The 16,199-nt window shown below is 37.3% G+C and overlaps 1 protein-coding gene across 1 annotated transcript in view; it reads left to right on the forward strand.

The window, feature by feature from the left end:
- The window catches only part of NAV3 (neuron navigator 3), a 688,714-nt gene that overhangs the window by 124,223 nt on the left and 548,292 nt on the right, over positions 1–16,199 (forward strand).

Consider the following 16,199-nt stretch of genomic DNA (forward strand, 5'->3'; position numbering starts at 1 on the left):
TGCTGAAACTGCTACTTCTTTTCCAAAGCAAAATATGTTATTCTCATGTCTTGAACATCTGCTGCTAGGGAAAAATAAAGTCTCAGAAAGCTCAACATTATATACCAGTGTTCAAGTCTAAGTAGCACTAAAAATCGCTGAATGAATTGAGATGAGCTCATCTAAGATTCCATTTTAGAACAGATCTAGTTTTCTAGCAATGGTTGAAGTGCAATGAAAATTATAAACTAAAAATATCAGTTTCTTTTAATATCGTTTACTATCCAGTCTAAAATGTAGAACCAATATAAGAGAGCATGAATTTCTCTAGGCAGTGTTTTTATGTTAGATGTTTCAGAGGTGTGTTAAGATGTCTGTGAACTCAAAACTTTTAACAGAGTAGCAGATGGTGGTTACCTTAGCAACTGTAGCAATGTACTATACTTAGATGTTTTTCTCTCTGAGCTGATTGTAGAAACACTATCCTGAGTTCAGATGCAGTAAAAAGGAAAAATTAAAAGGAACCTAAACTAAGGTAAGGATTTATCATAAAGGTGACATCACTGAATGACCATGACCAAAGTAGAATTTTACTTTTAGGTCCTGTTATCTAAGGCAGTAATTAAAATGAGTATAAACATCTGAAGTAATGCATATATTTTATACCACTAGCATCTTACACAATTTAATATTTTAATATTTTCAGAAATCGTACAAGTACTAGTCATTCACAAAGTCAGCATTTATATAGTTTCTTTTTAATTTTTCAAAATTTATTTTTTTAAATTTCTTCTTCATTGAAAGAGAAGAAGGGGGCAGGCACCCCCAATAAGATTCTCATGCCACAGTCCATGCCCAGCCTCAGCCAATATGGAAAACGGAGATGTTCATGTGTTCCCAACATGTATGGGGAGGCCCCGGGGTGTGTGATCAGTTACATTACCACTGTGCCAATGTTTGGCTCCAGCAACTGTATTTTGAAGTGTTAACTATTTTGTTGTGGCCTCTGTCTCTAAGAGCAATGTTATCTCAAAATTAAATATGACCATATGTCCATTTATATATATTTTTCTATTTGTCATTCTGAAATGAAATTGAATAATCACCAACACTGACGTATGTGTCCCCTTTTTATAGGTGAGTGGTTCTCTGTATTCAGCTTTATTAGTTTCTTCAAGGGTCATCCCTATCAGAGTAATATGGTGCCTAATAGAATGCAGGTTTCCAGTTCCTTTTCTCAAACATTTTGATTCCCTGAATACTTTCTAGTTTTGCAAGTTATTCTGATGCAGATGGTTCCTGGAAAACACTTGATTAACACACTTCCCCAGCTCCAGGGAAGTCTGAGGTCACTTTGACAAAGGAGAGACTCCAAAGGAGTCAGATAAATTTAGTGTTGACTGTGTGAGGCTTGGCAGGTAAAATGACTATTAAAGTTTTCTAGAAAACAAGTTGTTTAGAAAGGATTATGTTTAGTTGGCATAACTAGCAATGGAATTAAAAATACAACAAATAATTTAAAATGCCTTATACTTTGGAAACTTCTAATGTTAACATTTTGCATTCCCAAAACTTACATTTTATTTCTTTCTACCGTCAAATGCATTTTTATCTCATCTTTGCTGAATACAGGGAAATATGGTAGAATGAAATACTTGAGCTTCGCAGCCAGATAGTTCTTTGTTCCTATCTCAACTCTGTCATATAATGGCAAGTTACAACACTTTGAGGAGTCTCAGTTTCTTCCTATGTTAAAGTAGAGATTATCTTCACTATAACTATGGGTAGTTAATTATAAAATATATTTATGATGTCTTGAATAATGGTCACTTACAAATTTTTATTTTCCCTCCCTCCTCTTATAAAAAGGAGCACTTTGTTGGTGTTAAAACTTTTTGAGTTTATGATTCAGTACTTCAGATTGCTAAACTTAAAAACAAAATTTGGGGCCATCAGGTGACTTAATGGGTAAGGCACAGGACTAACACATGGCCGGCTGTGGTTTAAGTCTTAGACCCGGCTGCTTATAAAATCACACCAGACATGTGTGCATGAACACTCGAAATCCCAGGAGGAGAAGGGATTGCAGCATGGTCATCCCCTCTGGGGAGTGATATATCTTTCTGTGTGTCTCTTTTTCCTCTCAGATGAGTACATGCACCCTATGGCAAAAACCTCAAAAACAAACTAAAAAAAAAAAAATGCCCTAGGGCCAGCAGATGGTGTAGTTGATTTGTTGCTGGACTCCCATGTGGTCAAACTGCGGTTTGAGTCCCGGACCCAGTGGCTTAAACTCATGCTGGGTGTATGTGTTTGCATGCCCAAGATCCTGAGAGGAGAATGGAGGAGAAGGGATTGTGGTGTGGCCATCCCCCTGGAGCATGATTTCTCACTTTCTGTCTCTCTGTATCTCTGTCTTTCTAGCAAGCACACATGCCCTATAGGAAAAACCTGTCCAGAAATAAATAAAATAAACAATGCCTTAAGGTGTCATAAATTGTGTCTTAAATTTATTTTCTTCTGTATATTTTAACTGTTATATCCATTATTTTCCTTACATTAATTTTCAGTTCTAAACCAAGCTAAATAATGTTATCTTTATACTGTAATAGACAACAAAATTGGGTAAAGGTAAGATAGGATCAAATTGTTACTCTTTGTTTTCCTAGCACTTACATTGCTTGGTACATGATTAAAATGATAGATAATCAAGCCTTGGCAAGGGAAATTTTACATCAGATTAAATAGAAATCTTACTTTAATAAAAGAAAAAATCGACAACTGTCAGGTCAGCTGTACAGTGCAGTGCTTAAACACTGTGAATAGAAAGCCGGATTCTCTGTAGTCAAATGTCATTCAAATCTGGCCCAGCTGTTTGAAAACACAGCAGACAACTCTGTGTGTGTGTGTGTGTGTGTGTGTGTGTGTGTGTGTGTGTGTGTGTCTTGATGGGAAGGAGAAGTGAAAGAAAAAGGATTGCAGCGTGGCCATGCTCCATTGGAGACTGCTCTCTCTGTCTCTCTCTGTCTCTCTCTGGCAGATGCATTTACCCTCTGGGCCACAATTTTAAAATTTTGCTGAAGAGCATATTAGCTCACTGAAGAAAGAGAGAAGGAAAGTGAGAAAAGACCTGAAATGGGGCTTGGTCGTGCTGCTCTCTGTTCTCATCCATTTCCTTCTCTTTTCAGGATATTGGGCATGCACACAGACCTGCCTGTTTCTGTAGCCATCAATCCCAGTTTGAAATGGTGCAGTTGGCCATGTGGATGATCTAACCACCACAACATGGACTGGCCTCAGACTTTTAGTCTATTTTTTTTTTTTAATCATAAATGAAAGTTAGTTGGCTATTGTCATGCAACTCAAAGGAAGCAAATATTATCCTGCTATGATTATATGATTTAACGTATTTCCTATATTGTCTTTTTTTAAATTCAAGAACATTTAAAATAGCACTTATAAATATTTGAAGTAAAAATAAACAATAACAGGGACCAGCAGTTGGCGTAATGGCTACGTCGCTGAACTCCCATGTACATGACTGTGGTTTGAGTCCCAGACCTGGTGGGGTCACGTGTGCATGCATGCCCAAGATCCTGAGAAGAGAATGGAGGAAAAGGGATTGCAGTGTGGCCATCCCCCCGGGGGGTGACTTCTCTCTTTTTATCTCTCTGTCTCTGTCTTTCTGCCAAGTGCACGCACCCTATAGCAAAAACCTCTCCAAAATAAATAAATAAATAAATAAACAATAACAGATGAAACTAAATAATTAGAAATCACGAGATGGGGCAGCAGGTGGCTGATCAGAAGGGACTTGACCATTCCAGAACAAGGTCTTTTAGAGCCATTAACTAACTGCTAATTACTGTCTTGAGTCATGGCTTCAGAACTGTATGGCAGTCCCTTTCAAATGGCATCCTTTATTTCTGCTTAGTTTATATGAAACTGTATCTTTGGCACTTCAGGTGTCACAAAGGTGATTCTAATTGTAGGACGCACCTGGCGTCACTTGTAGAGAAGGTTGAATATTGCTGTTTCACAAGAGAAAATAACTACAAAAAATTTAAGATGGATTTTTTAAGACACCATTGTAAAATTGGAAGTGATTCTTTTTTATTTTTATTCTTTTATTTTTGGAGAGGTTTTTTGCTACAGGGTGTGCGCACTTGCCAGAGGGACAGAGAGACAGAAAGCGAGAAATCACCCCCAGGGGGGATGGCCAGGCCGCAATCCCTTCTCCTCCATTCTCCTCTCTGGATCCTGGGTATGCACGCACATGCTCCTGGCATGAGTTTAAGCCACCGGGTCCGGGACTTGAACCTCGGTTGACTACATGGGAGTTCAGTGACATAGCCATTACATTAACTGCTGGTCCCCAAATTGGAAGTGGTTTTTCAAAAAAATTTATCAGAATTTTAATTTAAGTATTGTGATATCTATGTTTTGATTACTTTGATTTGGTTTTGCATCTGATTTTGGGACATTTTCTGTTATCAATTCTTTTATAGTAGTAATGATCTGGAAAAGTTGTTTCTATAAAGGAGTATGTATGGTCACATATATATATGTACATGTATGTATGTGTGTGTGTGTGTGTGTGTGAAAGAGAGAAAGAGAGAGAGAATCCATCATTAACCTTTTTTTTTCTTCTACTCAAATAGGAATTTTATTTCTTTAACCATAAATCTCAGGTCTCTGCCCAAACTTTTCCTTTATAAAAGATGACTTTTTCTTTTATTGTCATTTTTTTGGTAAGTAATATTATTACAGTTATTCAACCTTATGCATTTTCTCCATAATTACAAAATGAAATGAACTTTAGTGTATAGTGAGACTCGAATAATACAACTTGCTATGAATGACCAGACATTATGGCTATTTCTGGCAAATGCAGTTTTTCTTTCTTAGAATTTTTATATAATATAGTACATTTAAACTGTATCTTCTGTTGTTTCCCTTTTTGAGTAACTTTTTACATTAGTTTTGCTAGGAGGCTGATGTCTTCATATAATTTATATATGATGACATATCATTTGTGTATTGAGGCCCAGAGAGTAACTTGCTCAATGTCGCACAGGTAGTAAATGGGAGATTTGGGATTTGAGCTAAGATAGGTCAAAAATAGAAGCATCTAGGCTCTTACATCACTTTTCTGAGTCAAATAGGAAATAAATGTATGTACATTCCTCCTTTTTAAAATCTAAGCTCATTTAATTGTAGAGGTTGTCCTTTTTACGCCATGGTGTCACCATTAACAGTAAGGTCAAATGCTTACCCCTGGATGCCAGATGCTTTTCTGTGTGTGTATAAAGCTCCCCCTAGTGAGTCTAGTGTACAACCAGGCTGGGAAATTCCTCGTGCTTAAGATTGTTTCTCATGAACTTTGAAATATATAAATGAGAGACAAAAATGAGAACTGAGAGTATTAAATTTGAAATATATCTGTTTCTACAGTGAACATTTTATTTTATATAGGAATACAGTAATTGTATCATAATGTTACAGGACACATCCATGATGGAATATTTTTACATTTATGGTTTTACTATACAAGAAGTTTTTTTAAAAAAACTTATTTAACTTTATTTATTCAGCCATTTATTTATTTCAATTTGACCATAGAGGGATAGAGGGATACAGGGAGAGAGTGAGAGAGAGAGAGAGAGAGAGAGAGAGAGAGAGAGAAAGAGAGAGCATGCCGCCAGGTCCAAGACTCGACACACAGTCGGCCATGTGGGAGTCCCTTAACCACCAAGTTACTTGCCGGCCTCTTATACAAGAAGTCTTAATAAAGTTCATGGAAAATGCATATGATGAAAAAGCTATACATAAATTACAAATTTTCTTGTACCAAAATAAACTCATACTTTATTTCTATTTTTCATGACTTTTGAAATCTACTTATATAAGGACTTCTTTTATAACTCCTACTGTTTCGAAAGGGGATATAGCCCAAAACTCACTCAACTTGGGTCAGAGACATTACTCTGCTATTTAATAACTTTGTGGCACTAAGTAAATGATTTCCTTTCTATTCCTCCATGTGATGATCTATAATATGGAAATGGTAAACAATCTTTATTACCAACTGACATAATACTCTAATAGGATATACAAAAAATACAGATGATGCAAAGAGAGAAAGAAAACAAAAAAGAACTGATGTAATAATTTGTTCAGCCCCAAGAACAAATTCTTCTGCCATGAAGAAGATTGTTATCATTGGCCACGTGTGACTAGCCTAGAGAACAGCAAGTTCATAGCCTTCTTGTCCTTGTTATGCTTACAAAATTATCTGTGTTCTCTTCTCTTCTGAACTTTCATTCTTCTTCCAAGAAATCATCATTCTTTGTGACTTTCTGGACCATGGAAATCAAGTAATTTTCTTTCTGTGTTGCCTCTTTAATGTCTTTATATAAAAGAGCACCTGCCACTATTAATCTTTTTGTAATTATTTTTCTCCTTACAACTTTTATTTTGAGCGTGTTAACTGTTAGGAGAATATTAACATCTGTGCAATATTGTTTTTAATGCCTTTTTTTAGTGAATTTCTAGAATTAATAAACAATCTTTAATCCCACCTGACATAATACTCTAATAGGATATACAAGAAATACATAGGATATTATGGCCCCTATGAGCAGAGTAACTAGGGATGAAGGTTTTTTTGGGTTTTGTTGTAGTAATGCAATCTTCCATTCAGTCCTTAATATCAAGCTTTATAATACCTATGCTCTCTATTCCTATAAATTTCAATTTTCTCTTCCATAATCTAAGAATCTGAAATAGAATTTTTTGATTGGAGGTAACCATGACCAATATTTTCTGTCCTAAGGATAGTTATAAAAGTGATATTTTCAGGCCAGTTAGTGGCATAGTGATTAGGGTGGCTGGATCTCACTTGTCTAACTGAGGGGTTCAAGCCCCAGATGTAGTGTTTTGAAAAACATGATGGGTACATGTGCACATGTACCCAGAATCCCAAGAGGAGAATGGAGGAAAAGGGACTGTGGCATGGCAAACCCCTCGGGATTTATTTCTCACTCCATCCTCCCCACCTCCCTTTCTTGCGCTCAACTCTCTCTGTCTCTCTCCAGTGTCCTACAGCAAAAGCTAAGAAAAAAATGTTCAATTCTTATTTATTTATTTATTTTAGAGGTTTTTGTTATAAGGCGTGTGTGCTGGCCAGAAAGACAGAGAGAGACAGAGAGACAAAAAGCGAGAAATCACCCCCTAGGGGGGATGGCCATGCCGCAATCCTTCTCCTCCATTCTCCTCTTGGGATCTTGGGCACACACACACATGCTGCTGGCTTGAGTTTAAGCCACCAGGTCTTGGAAACTACATGGGAGTTCAGCGACACAGCCATTATGCTAACTGCTGGTCCCAAAATGGTCAATTCTTTTTGATTCTATAGTATGTCTTGCATACAAAGCTTTGCAACTAATTTCAGTGTTCTGACCATGGGCTGACAGAAGAAAGTCTACTTATAGGCTCCCTTTAACATCATTGGTCTCTTTTTGAGCTAACTCCAGTTTGCTTAGGCCTTCTAGATCCCTATGATGTCAAATAACAAATTATCCTGTTCCTTGTAAACAAAGAAGGCTTTATTCAGGATTCTTATGGTAATTGTTATAACATTAGACTATTGTAATAGAGGAAAGAGATTGGCATTGATTCTGGTTACAGCAAGGATAAGTGGAGATTTATAGCTAAGAGCAGGGCATGGTGATTGGTGGGTGGATATTTACTAAGAGGATACATCAAAGGTGGGGGTGGGGGGTTCTTGATGAAGACTGGCCAGGATGATCAGATATCAAGGGTGGAGAGATTCTACTCAAGCTGACTGAACAAGATTCTTGGTACAGCTTGGCTGGCCAGGCCAAAGGAAAGACCCAAGAACAAGTCCTAACTACAGAGGGATCCTGTCACATGTCTATTGAAGGGGAGTCTCTTACATGTTTGGTCAAAGAATTTTTTGTCAAGGTCTAGTATTTAACCGTTTCCCTGGTCCTATTTTTGTCTGCTCCAAATTGGTGGCTCTCTGAGACAAGTGTGAATTTGTTACAGTTATGGACTTTGGAGTCAGAAAGACCAGGATTCAAAACATATACCTACCACTTACTATGCAACCTTGAACAGGTTACTATAAACTGGACATAAAATAGCATCTAATATACAAGTATAATATTTGTTAGAAGAGATATGTAAATATAAAATATATGTAAAACACTTAGCTCATTGACTGGAACACAGTAAGCATACAATAAATATACCCTTTTATTAGAAACTCTAAATTATCATAGAAGCCCTCCTCCTACTTGAACATATTGGGTTGCTGAAAAAGTCATGACACTTTTTTTGAGAGAGAGATTTTTACTATAGGGTGCATGTGCTGCTCACCGAAGAAACAGAGAGAGATAGAGAGTGAGAAATAACCCCTCCTCAAGGGGGGATAGCTACAGTGCAATCCCTTCTCCTCCATTCTCTTGGAATTTTGGGTATGGATGCACTTGTGCCAGTGTGAGTTTGAAGCTACTGGGTCTAAGACTTGAACTGTGGTCAATCATGTGAAAGTTCAGCGACATACCCATTACATCATCTGCTGGTACCCATGACATACTTTCTGTTTTTCTTTACAAAAATAAGTCATGACTTTTCCAATGGCCCAATAATTTCTTTAAATACAGGGATTTCTCTGCTTTGATACTAATATGTTTTAGAGCTTAAAGCCGTACAATGAAAATAATAATTATTTGTTAAATGAATGAAAATAAAACTCTCAAACTCTGATTTATCAATATAGGAATTAAAAAATAATTCTTGAAAAGGTCTACTACCATTTCAGATAGTCTAAGCTTGTAGCCATTTTAAATATCCTTTGCAACATATTCCCACTACTGGCATTGTTTTGAGTTAAGATGATATTATGCTACTGGATTTAGAGCATAAATTCAAGTCTTTTTCAAGCTTATTGGTCTCACCCAAAGACCAAAGTCTTTCAAGGATATTTTAAAGAGTGAATTTTAAATTCTGTCTGTCAGTGCCTCAAATAAGGAAAAGTCAGAATTTTGTAATCAGATTTCATCATAGCCTATGTTTTATACCTCTGAGAAAATTAAGAAATGGGTCCCTTTTTACCTTAAATAGATAATTAGTTATTTCCTTGGATCTTGGTTATGGCAAAATTCCTTTTTTCTCCAATTTCTTTTGCAATTTTTATTTATTTAATTGTATATCTTTATGGAATACAATAAATATGGTTTGTCAAAATGGACATGCAGTGTGCAATCAAATCAAGAATATTACCATACACATAACATTCAACAAAGAACCTTACATTCTTATTTCTGATAAATGCTTTTATCTTGAGCCTCTCCCATTCATTCCTGTATTGTCCACTACCCTTCCATACAGGCTCTGGTATCTACATTAGCCTTCTCTACTATTACATCTTTAAATCTTTTAGTTTCTGCCATTGAGTGCAGACATTCGGTATATATTGAATGAGATAATACATGTTTGTCTTTCATTGTTTGGCTTATTTCACTATCCTTTATGTCCATCTCTCTTTGGATGTTGGGATGACACTAAATTAGTGCAAGAAGATAGAATAGAAAATACAGTAGAGGGGTGGTGGTAATGCCTTTGGACCCTCTGGAAATATCCTAGGTTCATGTCCTGGGACCTACCTGAATATGCCAAGTACATGTGCACATGCCCATGATCTGGGTTGACTGAGCCTAGGGAGTAAATCTTCTAATTTATTTTTCTGTAAGAATATATATATTATAGAAAGTCAGGAATATCTAAGATGATGTACCCAGTAAAGGAACCTTTCTTACTTTGATTGCCTTCCTCTTGGTGAACTAAGGTGTTTTAACTAAGGTGTAATTACCAGGAGTATAATTCTTGACCTGGCATTGTCAGCAGCCTGTCTACATATACGGGTCTTTGGGCTCCACCCCTTCAGCTTGATTCAGTGAGAGATGGGAACCTTGGGTTGGCACTGGTTTTCTTTTTCCCTTATAGGGCACATGCATTCTTCAGAAAGAGAGAAAGTGAGAAATACTCCCCTCCCCCAGGGGAGGGGAATGGTCATGCCACATTCTCTTCTCCATTTTCTTCTTGAGATTTTGGGTGAGTACACACGCACCCAGTGTGATTTTCAAGCTGCCGGGTCTAGGACTCAAACTATCATGTGATTTTATTTTATTTTTTCAAACTGCTGGGTCCAGGATTCGAATGGAGTCAGCCATGTGGGATACACAGCTGCCTTAACCTCCTTCACACCACCTGCTGATCCCACCACAGATTATTCTAACCAGCTATGACCCAGTAGTTGAGATCAATTCCAAACACTATTTCTAAAGAGCCATTTCTAGTTACAGCCTTTTTAAAACACATTCTCAGACTGAACTTTCAGAAGAGCTACTCCAAGCCCTCTGATGCAATTACTGTAAAGCTATTGTATATCCAGACTCGTGTCTCTGAGCTACCTCCGCATGTGCTACGTGTGAAATCACTGGAAAGTGAAACTCCCTGGTCCACAGCTTCATCGTGGATATAATGTTAATAGCTGTCAAGGATGAAAAGGTGTTTATATTATGAGCTTCATGACAATAAAATGTTACGCATTTAGAATTAAAAAAAAAAAAAGACCCTTTGGTGATACCTGTCCATCTGTGTCTGTGCCTTTTACTTTCACTGTTGTGGAAAAAGTAAACTTTAAATAAAGAGTACAGTAGAAAGAGCTCCTCTTAAATCTTACTTAGTTGTATTACACCGAAGTGTATCAAACTACATGTAGCAGATATATAAGATGTCCTGAGGATTGCATTTCCTAGTACCCATGCCCTTGTGTGATCCCCTTCCCTTAAGAGCTGGATGGCCTAATGACTTGTTTCTAACCAGAAGATTACCACGAAGGTGATGGGATGCCATTTCTATGATTGGGTTACATAAGACTCTAACATATATATCCATATATATTTTTTTTCCTAATTCACTATAGAGAATGTGTGCACACACATGGGCACATGAAAGAAAAAGGAAGAAAGAGCAAGAAAACACACTTATAAAGGTCTTACCACACCACAGTCCTCTTCCTCTAGTTCTTGAGCAAATGGAACATTCCTGGTATATTCTAGGATGGACAAGGATTTTGAACTAGTTCAGCATGTGGCTTCCAGAACCATAGTTCAATATACCAATGACTGTACTATCAGGCTGGGCCTATGGCTTCTGTCTTGCTAGCAGAGCTTCTGCCTTGCCTGCTTTGATGAAACACACTGTTATGTTGGAGACACTTGTGTGTGTTGAGGAATTAAGAGGGGGGCCTCTGACTGATAGCAAGAAACAAGGCCTTTTGTCTAATACAGCCTACAAGAAACTGAATTTTGATTAACAACCACGTGAGTTTCAAAGCAAATTTATCCCAAGCTGAATCTTCAGTTGAGACTCACCCTTGGCCACCTTCATGGTAGCCTGTGAGAGACCTTGAAACAGAGGACTCAATTCATTGGACCTGGTTTCTTACCCCAGAGGAATTTAGAGGTAATAAACCCATTACTTTAGGCTACTAACCTTATGGTAATATTAAACATCAAGGCATGTTAAGTATACCAGAATAATGGTGAGGTTAAGTAAGTAGAAAAAGCTGTCTATATTAACCTGCTCTCTCATGTCTTCCCCTTGTACTGACTCTACTTCGAGTACCTTTCTCTATGGCTGATGCACTCTTGGCAACATACGCTAGGTTAGACTCTCTATCTGTGTGGTAGAATTCTATTCTAGAAGGTCCTCATGGCCATCCCTTGGGTTCGAAACTGTAGATGTGTAATGGAGAGTCGGTCATTCTTATAAAGCTTTTACAACTCTGAAAGAATGAGAACACTTAGAAGAATTTTCCCATGATTCTATATCTGCTCATGGGCATGAGACAGGTTATCTTTCATCAAAGAGCTCAGTAGTTCATTCAGCAAATGAGGGATTAAGGATCATCCTATGTTCTGAGTTTTCTGCAGGAACTATGATCCATACAGAAAGCCCTTAACTTTCTGAGTTTTTTAATTGATTTTTGGCTTTTTAACAAAAGGCACTGGTACTGTCCTAAGTAGGAAGTTCTGTCAAGTAACAGTTCTTGTTCAGAAGATTCTTGTTTCAAGTCCTAAACATATCAAAACTGTATTTTCTCTGTGGCTTTTGAGTAAGATTCTTCTGCTTCTTTAGAATGCTCTTCTTTGTTCTCCTGAGCTCCTTCAGGAGCCGTGCCTCTCTCTTTCCATTATTTCTGATGTCTATACTTACACCTGAGGCATGATAGGTGCATATGCATTTGTTGAATGAGTAAATACTGGTATGGAGTGATGTATGTATAAGATTCCTATGTGCATCTGTTCACATGTTTATAGTTTAAGGTTTGAAAACAGACACATTAAAAGTGATGGTACCAGGTTATAGATTTCAGTTTATGTGCATTTCCTAATTATTTCTATCCACTACCAGTTCAAAATCTTTTTTTTTTTTTTTGAGAGGTTTTTACTATAGGGTACGTACGCTCTCCAGAAAGATAGAAATAGACAGAAAGTGAGAAGCCAACCCTGGGGTGGTGGTAGCCACATCACAATCCCTTCTCCATTCTCTTCTTGGGATCTTGGGCACACACACACATGCACCAGGCATCAGTTTAAGCCACCAAGTCCGGGACTTAAATCACAGCCAGCTACATGGGAGTTCAGCGACATAGCCATTACGCCAAGTACTGATCCCTGCCAGTTCAAAATCTTAAGCTTGCATAGCAGCATGTATTTATTTCATTACCTACATCTTTGGTTACACAGTTGAAAATCTTATCTTGGTAGTTGGCCTCTTTACTGTGTTACAGAGTTGAGTTTCTTTGCTTCTGACCAAGTGTCTTTCTCCCAGAGAAGTCAACATTTCTTGGAATCTTCGGTAAGTTGCCCAGCCTAGAGGGGCCTGGGATGTTTAATTCACTCCCTCAGTCCTGTTACCTTTCAGTCACCTCTCTCTCAAGGCTTCCTTGAGCCCATTACTCTTGTAGCTTCCCCCATGCTTCTAGACATACTATCACTGTCATCACCCACCATCTTCCTTCTCCTTGCATATTGTCCTCCAGCTTGTCTTTGGGCATCGGCCAATAGTGATGGGCAGATCAAAGTGGCTTCAACTGACTGACTACACATACCAGCTAAAAGCAGGATGTTGGAGTCAGACAGTCCTAGATATAAATCCTGTTTCTTTATGAGTGCTAACCATAAGCAAGTTGCTTAATCTTTTTCAATTGTTCATCTGCAAAATGAATATAATGCTTTATTTTGGTGAATTTATTTCCCCCTAAGTCCCCATTTCTCACATATAATTGGCAGAAATACTCTGTTTCTCATTTTGTGGTTTCAGAATTGTATAGACTCATGACTATGAATTCTACTCTGATACATTCCCTGAGTCACATAACCAATAAATAAAATTTTACTTAATGTCTATAATTGGCAGATCCTATCACATAAACCAGGGATAAAATATTAATGAGGTGTTATTCCTGCCAGCAGAATGCTTACAGCTTTGAATGAAAGAAAGAAAATCATAAGCAATTCCATAATTTAAATAATAAAATATGTGCTAAGAGCTTGAGAAGCAAAAGTTGGGAACAATTAGTAAACAAGGCCTTCCCAGAAGTAATAGTTGAACTGGAACTTGTAAGATGAGTAGAAACTTACAAGCTAAAAATCAGAGGAAATGAGAATCTAGTTAGAGAGCACAGAAATTGTAAAAGGCATGGCATTAAGCAAGAGCATGGCAAGTTACTATATTAGATAAAGAATTGGTAAGATAATTGTTTTTGTATGGGAAGGGGGTTGAGGCATCAAATACACCAAATGGCATCAAACAGGGAGTGATCCAGGATTTGGTGACAACTGCTGATGGTAGTATAGAAGATAATAAAATGTTCTAGCTTAAACTATTGATTTATGGATTCACCTATCATTTAGCAGTGTGTTACAGCCTTTGTCCTTGTTCCATGCTTCTCCTAGAGGAGCCACTGCAATCTTAATATCTTGAGAAAAAGTCTCTGCTTCTAAGAGGCCTGGTTGCACATATCTTTCTGTCAGCTGCTTGCCTGCAAGTGATTGCTTCGTTTATTTATTTGACCCCTCTGTTGTTCTAATTATATCCTCTATCATTTGAAGAAGAACTGCATACTGCCAGTGTAAATAGAACATACGAATGGACAGACTGGGGATGAAGAAGGTTTGCAGGGAAAGAACAAGATTTTAGTATGTTGAATTGGGTTTGAGGTTCATTGTATGTATAACTAAATGTAGCAACTAAACAATTGGAGATAAAAACCCAAGGTTGATGAAAAATGCCTGAGATGAAGCTATAGCTTTCTAAATTCAAAGTAGGAATGTTATTAGTTGAAGCTGTGAGAATAAGTATGATTGTTAGAATGTTTGGAAATTGAGACCATAGAAGGATTTAAAGATAGAGCCCTCAAAATAATTAATATTTTAAAAATGAGAATTGAGGATGCTGCTGAAGGCTAATGGGGAACTATTGGATCATTGGAAAAGTCATGCATATTTTTGCACAGAAAACCATAGTAAAATATCTCATGACTTTCCCAATAACCCAGTATCTATCTGAGTGGCATGACGATTAATGTTCAAGTTCTATGGCTGGAATTTATGTATGCTAGTAAGTAATTATAAAATGATTCACCTACCCATCAGCCATAACTGATTAGGTTTTTTCATTATTTTTTTTCGGTTTGTCCTGGCTTGCTTCTGAACAGTTTCTACTAAGTGCTCTATGTGAGAATGTTTCATCTCTCTGAACATACACTATTCTAACTTAAATCATAAACCTAACTATAAAGTATTCATGTATACTCTAGATACGAAATGTCCTGTTGGTTCTTTGAGGTTATGTATTTTATTTAGTGTTTATCCACTTTTATTTAATAGACTCAACAGACTTGGAACACAAAGAGAATTCTTCATTGTCAGCATAGGAATTTTGCAGCCCATGAAACAAAAGGAGGCATGTTGGCTGTCAAAGCAGATGCTCAGCATGGTTGTCTGGACTTTAGTTCATATTCTATCCTAGGGTTTTTTGTCAGAAGGCGAGACAAATGTTTGTGCACCATTCTCAATGCCCTGGTTCTCACAACTGGTTATAGATAATTGACTTTCTAAGGCAATGCCACAATCAAATCCTGTAGTTGCCAGTGTTCTAATATCAGTTGCTGCATGACAAACCACCCAATGTATAATAATGTAAAATAATAATCACTTTATTATGTTCTTGGATTCTGTGGTTAAGAATTTTGACAGGGCCTGGCAAGTGGCATGGTGGTTAAGGGCGGTGGATTTCCACATGGCTGACTGCAGTTCGAGTCCCAGACCTGTCAGCTTGTTTTCTTGCTTTCGCTTTCTCTCTCTCTGTCTGTTTGAAGTAAAGAAAAATAATAGCAAATGAATTTAAATAAATAAATGCTTCTTAAAAAAAGAATTTTGACAGAGCACAGCTGAGATATCTTGTCTCCCCAATATGTGGGCCTAACTTGAAAGATTCGATATGCGATGTCAGGGGCAAGGATCATCTAGAGTTTCTTTGTTCCTAGGTCTGGTACTCATTTGTGAGAACTTTAGAAATCTGAAACTCAGACCAGCTATGTGTATCTTTTCTATGTGACTTGGTCTTCATCACATCTTAGTGATTTTGAGGTAACTGGATTTGCATGGTGACTTACGGCACCAAGAGAGAATCCCATGAACAAGGTCACAGCCACACTGCCTTTCATGAACATTCCTCTAAATTCATACAGTGTCACTCCTACCATATTATTTTGGTTGGAGGACTCTGCCAAAATCATGGGGAAGGGATCTCAAACTCATTTGTAGGTAAAATAAATATAAAAGAATTTTTAGATATGCTTTAAAATGGCCTCAGATGGTATGAGAACCCATGAAATTCGGACCTGGCCAATTCTGTTTCCTAACAAGCTTACAGTCCAGTTTGTGGATATAATTGCCACATTATTTTGATACCTAGTTCTTTTTCATCCAAAGTTCTGGGACTAGATTTCCGTGATTGTATTTAAACCTTACAAGATCCATAAGACCAAAACCTTAACTCCTCTGTGTTATTGCTGATTTGTATTCTAACAATCGATTACCATGGTTAGTAAACTTAAA

This window comes from Tupaia chinensis, unplaced genomic scaffold, assembly GCF_000334495.1.
Source record: "Tupaia chinensis unplaced genomic scaffold, TupChi_1.0 Scaffold000085_1, whole genome shotgun sequence".
NCBI lineage: Eukaryota > Metazoa > Chordata > Mammalia > Scandentia > Tupaiidae > Tupaia > Tupaia belangeri.